The sequence below is a fragment of the Notamacropus eugenii genome, chromosome 1 (assembly GCF_028372415.1).
Source record: "Notamacropus eugenii isolate mMacEug1 chromosome 1, mMacEug1.pri_v2, whole genome shotgun sequence".
NCBI classification, from domain to species: Eukaryota; Metazoa; Chordata; class Mammalia; order Diprotodontia; family Macropodidae; genus Notamacropus; species Notamacropus eugenii.
Window position 1 is genome coordinate 324432217 of NC_092872.1, and position 16082 is coordinate 324448298.

At 35.2% G+C, this 16082-nt stretch overlaps 1 protein-coding gene across 6 annotated transcripts in view; it reads left to right on the forward strand.

Moving 5' to 3' along the window:
* BAZ1A (bromodomain adjacent to zinc finger domain 1A) overlaps positions 1 to 16082 on the forward strand; it is a 249851-nt gene that overhangs the window by 4398 nt on the left and 229371 nt on the right. For all 6 annotated transcript variants that reach the window (XM_072629668.1, XM_072629665.1, XM_072629674.1 and 3 more), the window contains exons 2-3: positions 5078 to 5206; positions 14047 to 14192. The gene's annotated coding sequence lies outside the window, so the exon portion shown is untranslated. The remainder of the gene's footprint in view (positions 1 to 5077; positions 5207 to 14046; positions 14193 to 16082) is intronic.

Below are 16082 nucleotides of genomic sequence, written 5' to 3' on the forward strand. Positions count from 1 at the left end.
CTTCTCTTGAGTCTTTTATTTGAAAGTCAACTTTTCTATTCATCTCTGGACTTTTCATCAAAAATGCTTGAAAGTCCTCTATTTCATTGAAATTCAATTTTTCCCCCCTGAAGTATTATACTCAGTTTTGCTGGGTAGGGAATTCTTGGTTTTACTCCCAGCTCCTTTTGACCTCTGGAATATCAGGGTTTTCCAATCCCTTAATGTAAAAGCTGCTAAATCTTGTATTATCCTGATTGCATTTCAACAATACTTGAATTATTTCTTTCTGATTGCTTGCAAATATTTTCTTCTTGAGCTAGGACCTCTGGAATTTGGCTCCAGTATTCCTAGGAGTTTTCCTTTGGGGATCTCTTTCAGGAGGTGATTGGTGGATTCTTTCAATTTCTATTTTCCCCTCTGGTTCTAGAATATCAGGGCAGTTTTCCTTGATAATTTCTTAAAAGATGATGCTAGGCTTTTTTTTTTATCATGGCTTTCAGGTAGTCCAATAATTTTAAAATTATCTCTCCTTGACCTGCTTTCAAGGTCAGTTGTTTTTCCACTGAGATATTTCACATTGTCTTCTATTTTTTTCATTCTTTTGGTTTTGTTTTAGAATTTGTTGATTTCTCATGAAGTCATTAGCTTCCATCTACTCCATTCTAATTTTGAAGGAATTATTTTCTTCAGTGAGCTTTTGGACCTCCTTTTCCATTTGACCATTTCTGCTTTTTAAGGCATTCTTCTTTTCATTGGCTTTTTGGACCTCTTTTGCTATTTGGGTTAGTATATTTTTTAAGGTATTATTTTCTTCACTATTTTTTATGTCTCTTTTAGCAAGCTGTTAACTCAATTTTCAGGATTTTCTTGCATCACTCTCATTTCTCTTCCCAATTTTTGCTCCACTTCTCTTACTTAATTTTCAAAATCCTTCCATGGCCTATGACCAATTCATATTTTTCTTGGAGGCTTTGTATGTAGAAGCTTTGAGTTTCTTCTGGTTGAATGTTTTGATCTTCCTTGTCACCAAAGTAAGATTCTATAGTCTGAGTTTTTTCCACTGTTTACTCATTTTTCCCTGAAAATTACTTGACTTTTTAACTCTTTATTAAAGTAAATCTCTGCTTCCAGTATGGAGCGTGTACTGTCCAAAGCTTCAGTAGTTTTGTATAACTGTTTTCAGAGATACTTTTAGGGACTTGTAAAATTTTCAGTTCTTCCAAGATGGTATGATCAAAGGAGAGGTTTACTCCTCTCCTGGTCTGTGCTCTGGTCTGTGAGTGACCAAATGCACTATTTTCTACCTTGTAACTGCGAGGAGGACTCTCCACCACTACAACCATAAGCTCTGCTACACCAGTTCCCCTCCTCACCCCAGGATCACCAACCAGGATTGTGACTCAGATGCAAGTATAGGCAAAGCAAGAAAATTCTGCCTCAGTGCCAGCAAAGAGATCCCTGCAATCCCCTTCTGATTAGCCACTCAATCTACCCTCATCGGTGGGCTGCGTGCTCTGGTAGCAGCTGCTGCAATGCTCCCACTGCCCCTGGGGCCCAACCATACTCCTCTCTTCACCCAGGTCTGACAGATCTTTCCTACTGACCTACTAAGTTGTCTTTGGCTTTGTAGAATGAGAAGTCTGGAAATTGCCACAGCTGTCAGTGATTCAGTCCTCTGAGGCCTGCTGCAGGTGTTCTGGCATGTTTTGTACTGGATTACACTCCTTTCCCAAGCCAATGCAATGGACCTTTCCAGGTTGTCTTGGGCTAGAAAGTTGTTTCACTTTGTCATTTTGTGGGTCCAGCTGCTCTAGAATTTATTTAGATTCATTTTTCATAGGTATTTGGAGGGGATTGGGGGAGAACTCAAGTAAGTTCCTGCTTTTATTCTACCATCTTGACTCCACCCCCACATATATAATTTCTTACAGCACAATAATATTCTATTACATTCACATACTATGATTTGTTTAGACATTCCCCAAGTAATAAACATCTGACTTGTTTCCAATCCCTTGCTATCACAAAAAGTGCTACTACAAATTTTTTGTTGTATATGGGGACTTTATTTTTAGCATGAGCTACCTAGGTGACATGGAAGATCAAGCACCAAATCTGGAGTCAGAAAGACTTGAATTCAAATCAGATCTCAGACACCAATTGTGCAACACTAACCTCTGTTTATCTCAGTTTCCTGATCTGTAAAATGGGAATAATAACAGTACCTCCTTCTAAGATTGTTGTGAGGATCAAATGAAATAATTCTAAAGTGCATATAGCAAACATTATATAAATGTTAATTATTGTTGTTTTATTATCATTATCATCATTAATGGCATCCTTAAGGATAAACTCAGTAATAGAATCTATGGTCAAAGCATATGGAAATTTTTAACACTTCATTTACTAAATTCCAATTGCTTTTCAAAATGGTTGTATTATCTCACAGTTCTACCTACAATGTATTCGTGTGCCTATCATTCCATAAGCCCTCCAATACTGACTATTGTCATGTTGTGTCATCTTTGCCAATTTTCAGGATGTAAGGTGAAACCTCAGGGTTGTTTTGAATTGCATTTCTTATTTTTAGTGTTGCATTTTTTCATGTGGTTGTGAAAATTTGGTCATTCTTTTGAGAACTATTTGTTCGTACTCTTTGACTATTGGGGAATGGCTATTAATTTCATTTATTTATTAGTTGTTTATTTATTTTTTATATAAAGTTTATATCAGAGAAATTTGACGAAAAGACTTTTCCCCTCTTTGGCCATTTCCCTTCTTATTTTAGGTGCTTTAATTTTATCTGTGCAGAAATTTTTTAGTTACATGTCATCTAAATTATCTATTTTATCTTTTGTATTTGCCTTGATCTCTTGTTTAGTTAAGAATACAACTCCTAATCATAACTGTGAAATGTATGTAATCTACTTCTCTTCTCATTTTTTAACAGCTTGGTCTTTTAAATTAATGTCACAAATCTATTTAGAATAAGTTGTAGCACATGATGTAAGGTCAACACCTAATGTCCAAGCCTAATTTCTGCCAGATTGCTTTCCAGTGGCCCTTATAGTTTTATCAGAGTTTTTGCCTAGGTAATTTATGTTTTCCACTATATCAAATGCTGAGTTACTGTATTTCATTGTTTCTAATTCTCCTTTGTCTACTCTGTTCTATTGGTCTTCTTTCTGTTTTTCAATCAATACCAGATAGTTTTGATAACTGATGCTTATAATATGGTTTGAGATCTGGAAGTGCTATTCTCCCTTCATCCTTATTTCTTTTCTTTTTTCTTTATTTTTTAATCATTTCAAACAAATACAAAAAGAGAAAAAAAAAAGAATATTTCCATATTGTTGTTCATTCTTTGTTCTCTAAGAGGACCAATTATGTCCTCAGAGTGAGGTCTTGATTTGCAAGTGAATTAAATTTAAATGAGGCAAGAGTTAGGCAGAGTCATCAGCCTAACTTTCTACTCCAGAGTCATCTGAGTCCAGTGGCAAGACATAGATTAAAATGATTCCACCAGATGCACTGGAAGACCTGGGCATTTTTAAGCTAAGGTCTTTCCCAGGTTTCAGTTTGTCTGAGGCAATACTCATTCAGTAGTTCAAGGCTAAGTAAAAAGTGAGGCAAAAGATGGCCTAGTTTGCTTTCATAAAAATAATCAATTTGGGAGGGGAAGTTGCTCTGTAATGGTAAGGGAATTTGAAAATCCTGCAATACTCATTCAGTAGTTCAAGGCTAAGTAAAAAGTGAGGCAAAAGATGACCTAGTTTACTTTCATAAAAACAATCAATTTGGGAGGGGAAATTGCTCTGTAATGGTAAGGGAATTTGAAGATCCTGCCCCTCCGTAGGCCCCTGTGACCTGCTTTGAATTTTGGCCCAGCTGATGGTGGGAGGAGCTTGCTGAATGGGTGGAGCAGAAAGGGTGCAACAGGAAGAGAGAGTGAAATGGAGTTGAAAGAGAGAGCAGGTAGAGGAGAGCAGCTAGTGTGAGTGAGAGAGGGAGTGATTTTGTCTAAGGGAGCTTGTTTGTGGGAATGCCTAATGGAGAGAAGGCTTGGGGATAGCCATTCTCCCTTCATTGATAATGTGTATAGGTTTGTTACTTTGATGGATTTGGCTTTCTGGTATCTGAATAAATATTTTGGTTTCATCTTTGAGGAAGAGAGTTTATATTTTGCAAATTTACCCTGGAAATAGGCATGCATATCCTTAGTGGCTACAGGATTGCCACATTGGCCTTATACCCTCAGAGATTCTCTTTAAGGTGTGAATACAAAATACCTTCATATACATAAATATTCATATTCATATACATATACACACACATACATACATATGTTAATCTGTAGGTTTACAGCAATAGGTCAGTGTTGTTTTTCTAGGGATTTGTGTAAACTATCACATATTCTATGTGAGATTCTCGAATGTAATTATTTTCTTGATTTCTAGTGATATAGTTTATACCAGGATGAATTTATAGTCTAGGAGAAGACAAAAGGAAAAAGACAAAAGGATGTTGAGTAAATTTTTAAAGGCTTGGTAAATTTTATTATTGTGATATGGCTAATTTAATAGGTTGGTTTCTTTTTTGGCATTGCTTCGCTTAGAAAAATTGAATTTCTTCTCCACTACAAGAACTTTTTGACTAGAGAGGGTGGTAATTAGGAATTTATTTTGTTTGTGCTACTTTGGAGATTTATTTATAATTTGAAAAAGTCCAATTTTAAGGATTTATTTTTGCTTTAAGGTTAAATAAGAGAGATATCTGTAAATTTGGAGATTTCCAAGTAATTTATTAATGACTGCCTTTTTATATCAGAATAAATTTTAAGCTCTTTTTAAGAAAGAGATATACTTTTTGGTGGTAATGTTTAAGCAAAAAATTTTTTGTGTTCATGTTTAAGTAAAAATCTTTTATGTGATTTTTAGAAAGCCTGATAAATTTTATTTGTAAGCTAATTTATTAAAGTAATTTGATGATATTGAGAACAATTGTATCCAGTCTTAATATGATTAGTGAAACTTTATTGTTTGAGGAAAAAAGCCTTTTTGGAACCCTGAATATTCTTTTTGAATTTCATTTTTAGATTTGTTGTGCCTTTGAGATGGGGTGAGCTCTTTAAATGAGCTCTTTAAGAAAAATGACAGCAGTCAGCGGCTCAATGTGAATGACATCTGAGATCTAAGGCTAATGAATATCTGTCCCTGGGAATAAGGTAAGGAGGTTACCAGGGGAAGGCTAAGGTTAGACTCTTAATTGATTTTCACTTACAAGAAATCTGTCTACCTGGTTCCATATGCTAGATTATGTATAGTAGTGGTATAAGGCTTGAGGACTAGTTTTGATGCTGTTACAACCATATTCTCCTTTCTAACTCACATAACAAATTTCTATTATTAGGGTAGACAAACAGTAGAAGTTTGTTATTGCAGTACAGAATTTATTAATTATTTAAGAAAATCAGATATGAATGGAAAATTAGAACCTAGTTTTTATACTTGGTATTATTCATTCCTGCATTAGGTGAATGAGAATCTGCTAAGGAATTAAAAACAAAACACTTTTTATAAGAAGATGGACTCTAATACAAAAATGAATTCATTTAAAAGTTGCCAGATTGACTTCAATTGTAACAAAAGCTTCCAGGATGATATATATAAATATATCAACGAACAATTCCAAAACAGTGCATATCAACTAAGTTACTAATAATAAAACATTTTCAGTTTCTAGCCATCTTGAAACTAATAGCTCTGAGGAAAAGAGTATCTCTCTTTGAGTCACATATAAGACAGACCATGACCCATTCTTCCCTGCGATAACTATGATTGTAACATCACTAAATAACAGAATTATATCTTAGTTTCATAAATCTTTGTATCACTAGCCTAATTATCCCTGTAACATTGTGTGAAATTAAAGGACCCTATCTTATATCTGAATATATAACTAGGAGCAAACAGATAAGGCTAAATACATATTTACTTAGTTGATTAGAATATAGGAAGGACTAAAATTCTAGACCAAATAGCTCAGATTTTACACCTGCATGTTACCTAAAGCACTAACCTAAAAGGTCTTCTTAGTTGTGTTTATACTGAGTACCTAATATGATTGTATTGATTTAATTAATTAATTAATATAAGTTAAAGAAGTGGGATATGGTTACACAGAAAAGGAATAATGCCTTCCTAACTTCATGTAAATTCCAGGCAAAAGTTATACAGATAGCCAACTGCACTGAGCCAGGCTTAAAGTCAGCCAGGTGGAAGATTTTCCATTCAAGAGGAAATGTCATACTGGAGTAGTTGAGTCAGTAGAATCTACCTTAGTCCATGCCAAGTGTCATTCTCCAAACTTTATCCATAAGAACCCTGCCTGCAGTTAGCACATGTCAACCCTATAGGGTTGATGATATCATGGATCATTGGCTTATGAACATTCGTTGATGATCATACCTAGAGTCAGACTCATAACAATATTGTTATAGTCCCATAAGGTCTCAGATAGCAAGTTCTAATAATCATAACTTTGGGTGGATTCAGCTCTCAAGGAACACATTTCCTAGATAACAGTTGTTGACTATAATCTCACATTGGTAACAGTAAGAAATTCATCATGAAAAATCACACCTTATCTTAGTATAACTAGTATTCATGGTAAATAGATGTGTTTTCATCTCTAGGTTCAACATTACACAAATGATTTTGCTTTAAGATGCTTTAATAACAAACAACAAAAGATTTATGATGGGATGTATAAATATAATAGTCCCAAATTTTAAAGAGAGAACAACTTATATGAAACATTATCTATAATAAAACATGTTAAGTTATTAACCATGTTCAAATGCACATAAACTTAGACTATTGCTCTCAGAATCCCTTTAAACTATGATAACATTGTTAAGGTGACTTTTAACTAGTTTGCATGCATTTCAGGGCATGCCCTACACCCAGGTTTTAATCCTAGACTAAATAACAAACATAAGTAAAATCATATTTCCTGTAACACAAGACAGCTCATAAATTACTACTCTTCACTAATATAACTGACTGTACTGAAATCCTATTCCCTAAAATATAAACAAAAAAGGTTCCTGACTTTTACCTCACAACATAATAGATTCATGGCTTTGTTTTACAAGCTTCTCTACTTTGTCTAATTATACTCATATCATTCTGAAAGAGTGATGTACTTCAGGAACTGAAGTTCAGGTTCAAAAACTAATTTAACTCTTTTTTGGGCCATGGAATGACTAGAAGTCCAGAGCAAAACAGCAAGATCTTTCCCACTTGCAACTTATTACAGTAATTCAGATACCTTAGCATTAATCTCTATGTACAAAGCACACCATAGAGGATTCTATATAAAACCATTACCTCCCTGTAAGAAATGATTATCAGGAAGATTTCAGAAAAACCTGGAAAGTCTTGTATGAACTGATGCAAAGTGGAACCAGGAGACTATCATACACAGCAACAGCAGTATTGTGTGATGATCAACTCTGATTGACTTAGCTCTCAGCAACATGGTGATCCAAGGTAATTAAAAAGATTCATGGTAGAAAATGCTATCCACATCCAGAAAAAAGAACAGTTGGAGTCTGAATGCAGATCAAAGCATACTATTTTAAACTTTCTTTATTTTTTCATAACTTTTCCTTTTGTTCTTTTCCTTCTTATACAATATGACTAATATGGAAATATATCTTACATGATTGCATGTAAACCTATGTCCAATTACTTACTGTCTTGGGGAGGAGGGAAGTGGGGGGAAGAGGGAAGTGGGGGAAGGAGACATAAAATTTGTAACTCGGTGCTGAAATTTGCAGCCATGGGAGAAGCTGTAAGGAGCAAGAGCGTCTGCAGGACAGTGTGACTAGAGGCCCTAACCATGGCTTAGGAATGGAGAGAAGTGTCCGAGGCTGGGCCCCTGGACAAATTTCAGAAAATAACAGAAAGAAGGACCTAGGGTCCCATTTCCACACCTTGAGACTATAACCTTATTGCAATAATAAGCCACTAAAAATAAGGTAAAATAAAATGAAAATAAATAAAAATAAATAAGCAAAGGAGAAAGAACCCAAACATAGACAACTTCTTCTTCTGTGTTCATATTCAGAAAAAGATAGTGAAAATTTTAAAAAGCCATTCTTACTTCAAGGAGAAATATCAAATGATCATAATCCCAAAAAGAGTTCTTGGGAGAACTTAAAAAGGACTTCAAAAATCAAATAAGAGAAATTGAGGAAAAATTAGGGGAAAAAATAAGAGCCAACCAAGACAATCAAGAAAATTATGAAAAGAAAATCAGCCAATTGGAAAAAGAGATCCAAAACTTAAGGAAGAAAAGAAATCCTTGAGTTGGCCAAGGGGCAGCTAATGACATAAGACACAAGGAAATAATAAAATTAAATCAAAAGAATGAAAAAAATACCTGAGAATATGGAACACTTTATTAGAAAAACAACTGATCTGGAGGACAGATTGAAGAGGGACAGTATAAGAATTGTTGGACTACTTGATATCTGTAATAAAAAAGTTAACACATATAAGAAATTATTAAGGAAAATTGCCTTGAAGTTTTAGAATAAGAGGGTAACGTAAAAATGGAAAAAATCCACCAATCACCCCCTGAAAGAGATCACAGGATGAAAACTTACAGAAATCTCATAGCGAAGTTTCAACTGCTGGGTAAAGGAGAAAATACTACAAGCAACAAGGGGAAAAAACCAATTTAAAACCATGGAGCACACAAAACCTACCAGCTTCTACATTAAAAGACTATAGGTTTTAGAACGTTATATTTTGAAGAACAAAAGATCTGGTTTGTGACCAAAAATAACTTATCCAGCAAAATTGAGTATAATCCTTAACAGCAATAACAACAACAAGGACATTTAATGAACTAAAACACTTCAAGTTTTTATGACAAAAAGACCAAAACTCAATGGAAAATTTGACATATAAGTTCCAGGAAAAACATAAGGTAGACATTAAAGACCAATTATAAAAGACTCAAGGTCAAACTGTTTACTTCTTACAAATGTTATTATTACTCTTAACACTGCCATCATTACTTGGGTAATTTGAAAGAAAGACTTGGGTTGAATATAAAGGCTGATGCTATAAGCAAATTAGGAGAGCAAGAAATAGTTTACCTATCAAATTTATGGAGAAGGGAAGAATTTATGACCAAACAAGAAATAGAGAACATTATGAAATGCAAAATAAATGATTTTGATTACATTAAAATGAAAAGGTTTTGCATAAACAAAGCCAATGCAACCAAAGTTAGAAGAGAAGCAGAAAGCTGGGAAACAGTTTTGACAGCCAGTGTCTCTGATGAAAGCCTCATTTCTAAAATACATAGAGAATGGAGACAAATTTATAAGAATACAATTCTTGTACAAATCATTCCCCAGTTGATAAATAGTCAAAGGATAGGAACAGGCAGTTTTCAGAGGAAGAAATCAAAGCTATCTATAGTCATAAGTAAAAATACTCTAAATCACTATTAATTAAAGAAATGAAAATCAAAATAACACTGAAGTACCACATCACACTTATCAGATTGGCTAACATGACAAAACAGGAAAATTATAAATGCTAGAGAAGATGTGGAAAAATTCGAACACTAATGCATTGTTGGTGGAGTTGTGAATTGATCCAACCATTCTGGAAATCAATTTGGAACTATGTCCAAAGGGATAAAAAACTGTGCATGTCCTTTGACCCAGCAATACTACTTCTAGATCTGTATCCCAAAGAGATCATAAAAATGGGAAAGGGGCTTACATGTACAAAAGTATTTATAGCAGCTCTTTTTGTGGTAGCCAAGAAGTGGAAATTGAAGGCATGCCCATCAATTGTGGAATGGCTGGACAAGTTGTGGTATATGAATGTAATGGAATTCCTTAAGAAATGATGAGCAGGCTGACTTCAGAAAAACCTGGAAAGACCTGAATGAACTGAAGCTGAGTGAAGTGAACAGAACCAGAACCCTGTACACAGTAGTAGCAACATTGTCCTGTAACTAACTTTGATAGACTTAGTTCTTCTCAGCAATGCAAGAATCTAAGACAACTCCAAGAGACTCATGATGGAAAATGCTATCTACATCCAGAAAAAGAACTGTGGAGTCTGACTGTAGATCAAAGCATACTATTTGCTCTTTTTTTTTTTTTTTGGCTCTTCTTTCTTGTGGTTCTTCTCATTGCTTCTAGGGGCAGCTAGATGGTGCACTGTATCCAGCACCAGTGCAGGAGTCAGGAGGACCTGAGTTTAAATCTCACCTCAGACACTTGACATTCACTAGCTGTGTGATCTTGGGCAAGTCACTTAACCCCAGTTGCCTTATCCTGGGTCATCTCCAGTCATCCTGATGAATATCTGGTTACTGGATTCAGATGTCTCTGGAGGAGAAGGTGACCTGCATAGCCCTCACTCACTCAAAACAAAGTCAAGTGCAAGTCATGTCATCATTTCTCTGATGGCATGGTCTTCTTCAACAAGAACAAACGAAGAACAAACACACACCATTGCTTCTAATTCTTCTTTACCTAATATGAAAATTCTCTACTAATATGAAAATATGTTTAATATGAATGTATATGTAGAACCTATATCACATTACACACTGTCTTGGAGAATGGAAAGGGGAAAAAGAGGGAGAAAATTTAGAACTCAAAATCTTATGGAAGTGAATGTTGAAAATGAAAAATAAATAATTTTTTTTAAGAAAAAGAAAATCAGACTTGGGCAAGGAAAAGCCAGGGAAGTTATAAGAGATCAAGAAATATTAAAACAAAATATAAAGAGTGAAAAACGGAAGAGAATGTGAAACATCTCATAAGAAAAACAACTGATCTGGAGAACAGATCAAGAAGAGAAAATGTAAGAATAATCAGAATACCTGAAAGCTATGATGAAACAAAAAATTTTGATGGAATAATACAAGAAAATAATTAAATAAAATTGTCCTGAAACACTAGAACAAGAGGGGAAAGTAGAAATACGAAAAAAAAATCCCCCAATCATCACCTGAAAGAGATCCTACAACGAAAAGCCACAGGAATATTATAGTCAAATTCCAAAGTGCCCATCTCAAGGATAAAATAATGCAAGCAACAAGAAAAAAAATTTATATATGGTGGTGCCACAATTAGAATCACACAAGACCTAGCAGTGTTGACACTAAAAGACCACAGGTCTTGGAACACTATATATTAAAGAGCAAAAGAACTGGGCTTCAGGCCAAAAATATCATGCAACAAACAACACTTAACATAATTCTGAATGAAAAAAAGGAAATTTAATGAATTTTCAGACTTTCAGGATTTTGTTAAATAAAAAATTTAACTTAATAGAAAGTTTGACATACAAGAGCCAAGAGAAACATGAAGTACATACCAAAGACCAATTACATGGGACTCAATAAGGACAGACTGTTTACCTTTTATGCATATAAAATCTAAAACATTTGTGTATGACTGTTATTAGTAATTGGGTAGTTTGTAAGAAAGATGGAGGTGAACCTGAGATAAACATGATAGGACTTCAAAAAGTAAAACAGTTCATGAACAACTAAAAAGAGTAATTATTTTATACAGATGAGGTGCAAGAGGAAGAAACAACACAGAGGAATTAGATGGGGGAGGAGGACTATTAGTTCTTTAAACATATTTTCCTTGGGAATGGGTTCAAGAGGGAACAATACATATACATCCAGGAGAGTATAAAAGCCTTCTAAATTTAGAAAGAAATAAAATGCTAAAGGGATAGGGAGGGGGAAGAAGATAAGGGAGGGATCTTTAGAAGGGAGGGTGAGGGAATAGGTTAAAGGGGGATATAGAAGGGTATTTGGGCTCCAGAGGAGTAGTGAGGCTAGTGACCTTGCACAGACCTCCTTCACTCAAAACAAAGTCAAGTGCAAGTTATGTCACCTTTTCTCTGATGGCATGGTCTTCTTCGGCAATGAACGACTAACACAAGAAGGATGTTTAGATTAATGGGAATGAGAGGATAAGAGAGGAATTGTTGGAGGTGGGGTAGGTTAAGTAATAGTAGGGCAAAGTAGTAGTAAAGTAGAAGTAAAGTAGAGGAGTCTGGAGGGATAGGAAATAAGAGATATGCACAAACATAAAAATAAAGGCTAGGAGTGGAATCTGTTAGGTAAAGTATATGTTTGTATATGTATGTATGTATATGTATATTTATGTATACATGTGTACATGTATATACATATGTGTGTGTGTATATATTCATGTTTAATTGTACGGGGAGGAAGGAGCACACAAGGGGGAAAAAGAACAACCACTGGAAATAAAAGAACAAAACTATCATCATTGTTGGAAAGATCAATCAATATAGCGATCATGGAACCAGAATTTTCAGAGAGGTGAACAGTTAAATAATTGCCAGGCAGACATGAAACAGTGGCTCTTAATTTACACAAAAAGTCTCACCCTAATAGATTAACAGGCTCCTTTGGCATTAATTAAAAGGAATATTGTACTGAAGGAGGGCCCAGAGTCACACTTTGTGGTGGTAAACTAGAAACTTCTTGGAGAATAACCTCAATCCCCACAATTGTTTGAAATCCAATAGGAAAACACTGAAAACATGGTTCTGTATTTAAAACTGATCTAGAGGCCTCAGCGTCAAACAATCATAAGAAACCTTCCCCACTTTAAGAGTAACATGGAATTGACCAGTGCAGGGAGAGAAAAAGACAGGGATTACAGGGGGAAGGACTTGAATTCAGTCCAGAAAAAAAGAAGTCTTCACCATCATCCACATTCCCTGTCTCTCCCTGCACGTTCGTGTCCAAGATTCTCCGAGAGGTCTTGGAAACTCTTCCCTCAGGAGCCTTGCAACCTCTTTTGGGGAATAAAGGAAGCCAAAATCCCTTTTTCTCTAAAAACACATATTACATTTTCTTTTCTGGCAATTTCTTTTAAAATGTTCTACTTTGTTGCAATAAAAACATATAAACTCACAAGCTGATAGTGGGGTTGTTTTCAGGCAACTGCTAAAAGAGAAGAGGTTTTCCATGTAGTTTTTTTCCTTTTGAACCTTTTCTTCCTTGTCTCTACCCTCATAGTACCCACACACTAAGCAATAGCTTTGAGTTCACTTATGTTCTTTCCATGCTACCACGGACAAGATTTGTGTGAACATCTTACTGGGACTGAGTAACAAAAGCTGCATTAACTATTCTGGCATCCCTAATCCTGCGTATCTCTTTGCACTTTTGCTTAGACTGTCATAAAAGCGCTTGGTAGATTCATTTTCCTCTTGGACTCTTGAAGCCTACTCAATTCTCAGTGTGATGCACAATTCTCCATTCCTCTCATCAGTGTCCCTAGACTAGCAAAATTACCAGGGTCATTAATATTCCAGAGAAGGTCTTGTCCAGGGCCAATTGGGAAGATTTTCTGGTCCAGCAGGGGCATCAACTCTCATCAGATTTTGGGGTATGCCTTCTCCAGGTTATAACATCAGAGGGACTGAAAGGATGATGATTTCAAATTATAGCTAAATCTCCATTAGTGATATCCTGAGCAAGTATATCCTGAAGGGAAAAATACCAATAGGTTGTTCCCTGGAGGGATCATAAGAAATCCAATACCCCATAGCAGCATAATTAGTTAAGTTTCCTTGGATAGGCACTAGACCTTTTGGCTCTCTGCTTACAGAGGGAGTGAGATTCTTTGAAAGAGAAAAAAAAGTTGGAAGAGCAGGGGTGTGAGGAGGAGGAAGAAGAGGCTGAGAATAAAGGGTGCAGAATAGAACAGGAGAGAAAGAAGATATTTGTTGTTCTGTGGACAAGATCTGTCACATAAAGCTGCCCAGCAGGACCAATAATTCATTTGACATGGATGAGAGTTTTCAAATAGCCAATCTCATTTTTTTAAAGTACAATAATCCAAAGAACCATAGTTAGGTCAGAATAACTTATCATCTAAGTTTCTTTGACCATTTATTACTGAGTTTAATAGCATATTCTTTTACTATCCCCAGTTGAACTGACAGACTACCTTTCTTCCAGGAGCTCAGCAACTTTCTAAAGGAGCTGTTTGAGGGAATACCACTGCTTCCTATCCCTGTTGTCACCCTTTAGAGGGATTATAAATGGACAACCTACTGCAAAGGAACACAAGCAGCCCTGGAGAGGATTAATTAAGGAAGATGTCTGTAAGTGATCCTATAATGCTGTTCTCATAGAAGAGAATCAATGACTTGTTGGGCATCCCCCAATCAAGATCTATTACTGCTACAGGACATATTACCTTCAGTCAATTGTCTAGAAATGCATTCCTTGAGACTGGCAAACTCTCATTCTACAGATTTATTCCACACATATTTCTTATAAGGTTAATGAGAAGGCTCTGAGCACTGCTATAGCTGTTTTGGAAAGTGGCCAAATGATTAAAATTTTTGTCTTAAAGTGCTATAGTTCCTTGGTAAACTGCTACTTTGATAAATGATTCCTAGTATTACAAATTTTTCTCTTCCTGTTACATTTGAAACTTGTGGGTTAAATACTTGGTGTGCATAGCCTCTATCATATTTGAGTCCTCTATCATAAGTTCTGCTTTGTATAAATACCGTCTAAGTGCCTAATTTCTTTGAAGTGCTAGAAAATAAATCACTTCCCTTCTGGTAAAGGAAAATGCTCTAAAAGACTTCTTTCTTAATCAACAGAAAGTTTTTTTCTGGTCAAAAGGTTACTTAACTCAGAGAGTTTGATTCAAGGCTGAGGAGAGAAATCTAATCCCCGAAGTGATTCTCCTTAGGAAAGTTACACTGTGAAAAATGCTACCAGAGCAGTCTGAGGATTTCTTAACAAGGGTGGTCCTGTTTATCAGTAAGAGAAGAAAAAGAAATTGAAGGAATTAGAATAGGCAATGAGGAAACAATATTATATCACTCTTTGCAGGTGGTATGATAGTATACTTAGAAAATCCTAGAAAATCAACTTAAAACCTGCTTGAAATATTTAGCAACTTTAGCAAAGTTACAGAATATAAAATAAATTCATATAAATCATCAGCATTTCTATATATTACTTACAAAGCCCTACTGGGCTACTGCAAGAGACAGAGACATTTCATTTAAAATAACTGTAGACAATATAAAATATTTGGGAGTCTGCCTGCCAAGACAAACCCAGGAACTATATGAACACAATTACAAAACACTTTTCATGCAAATAAAGTCTAAACAATTAGAAAAATATCAATGCTCATGGGTAGGCTGAGCTAACATAATAAAAATGACAGTTCTACCTAAATTAATTTACTTATTCAGTTCCATACCAATCAAGTCACCAAAAATTATTTTATAGAACTAGAAAAAAATAACAAAATTCATTTGGAAGAAAAAAAAGGGAGTTAAAGAAAAAAATGCAAAGGAAGGTGGACTACCTGTACCAGATCTAAAACTATATCATAAAGTGGCAGTCATCAAAACTACATTGGCTATTTCTATGATCAACAAATTTTTATCTACCAATCAATCAATAATCAATGTCATATATTACGTTTACTTGCAGTTTTTTGGTGTGTCATTCTTTCCACTTATATTGTTGAAGTTACTACGTATATTGTTTTCTTGGCTCTGTTTCCTTTATTCTGCCTCAGTTCATATAGCTTTTTTCATACTTCTATGTACTTATCCCACATATCATTTCTTATGGTATAGTAATATCCATTGCATTCACTTGCTACAATTTATTTTGCCGTTCCCCATGAGGGAATTGTGAGAATTGAGTGAGCCACAATGACTTTATCTTGTGACTCAGTTCTTGCTCAGTACCCTTTCTATTCAGTTATATAGGGGTCCAGTCTAACTTCTGTCTTGTCTTTATTCAATTATAGGAATTGTGAGAAAACCTTGTTGAATGGTTTGAATCTAGACCTGCATGGTGAGAAGCTAGACCACCTCTACCTGTTATTTAGAGACCTCTAACTAAGGATATAGGCTATGCTGACATGAAACCCAGACAGATCCAAAGGATTCAAGGAGCTTTCTCACAATTGTGCATCTCAAACAACCTGTATGTCTTATCTGAAAACTGGCCCC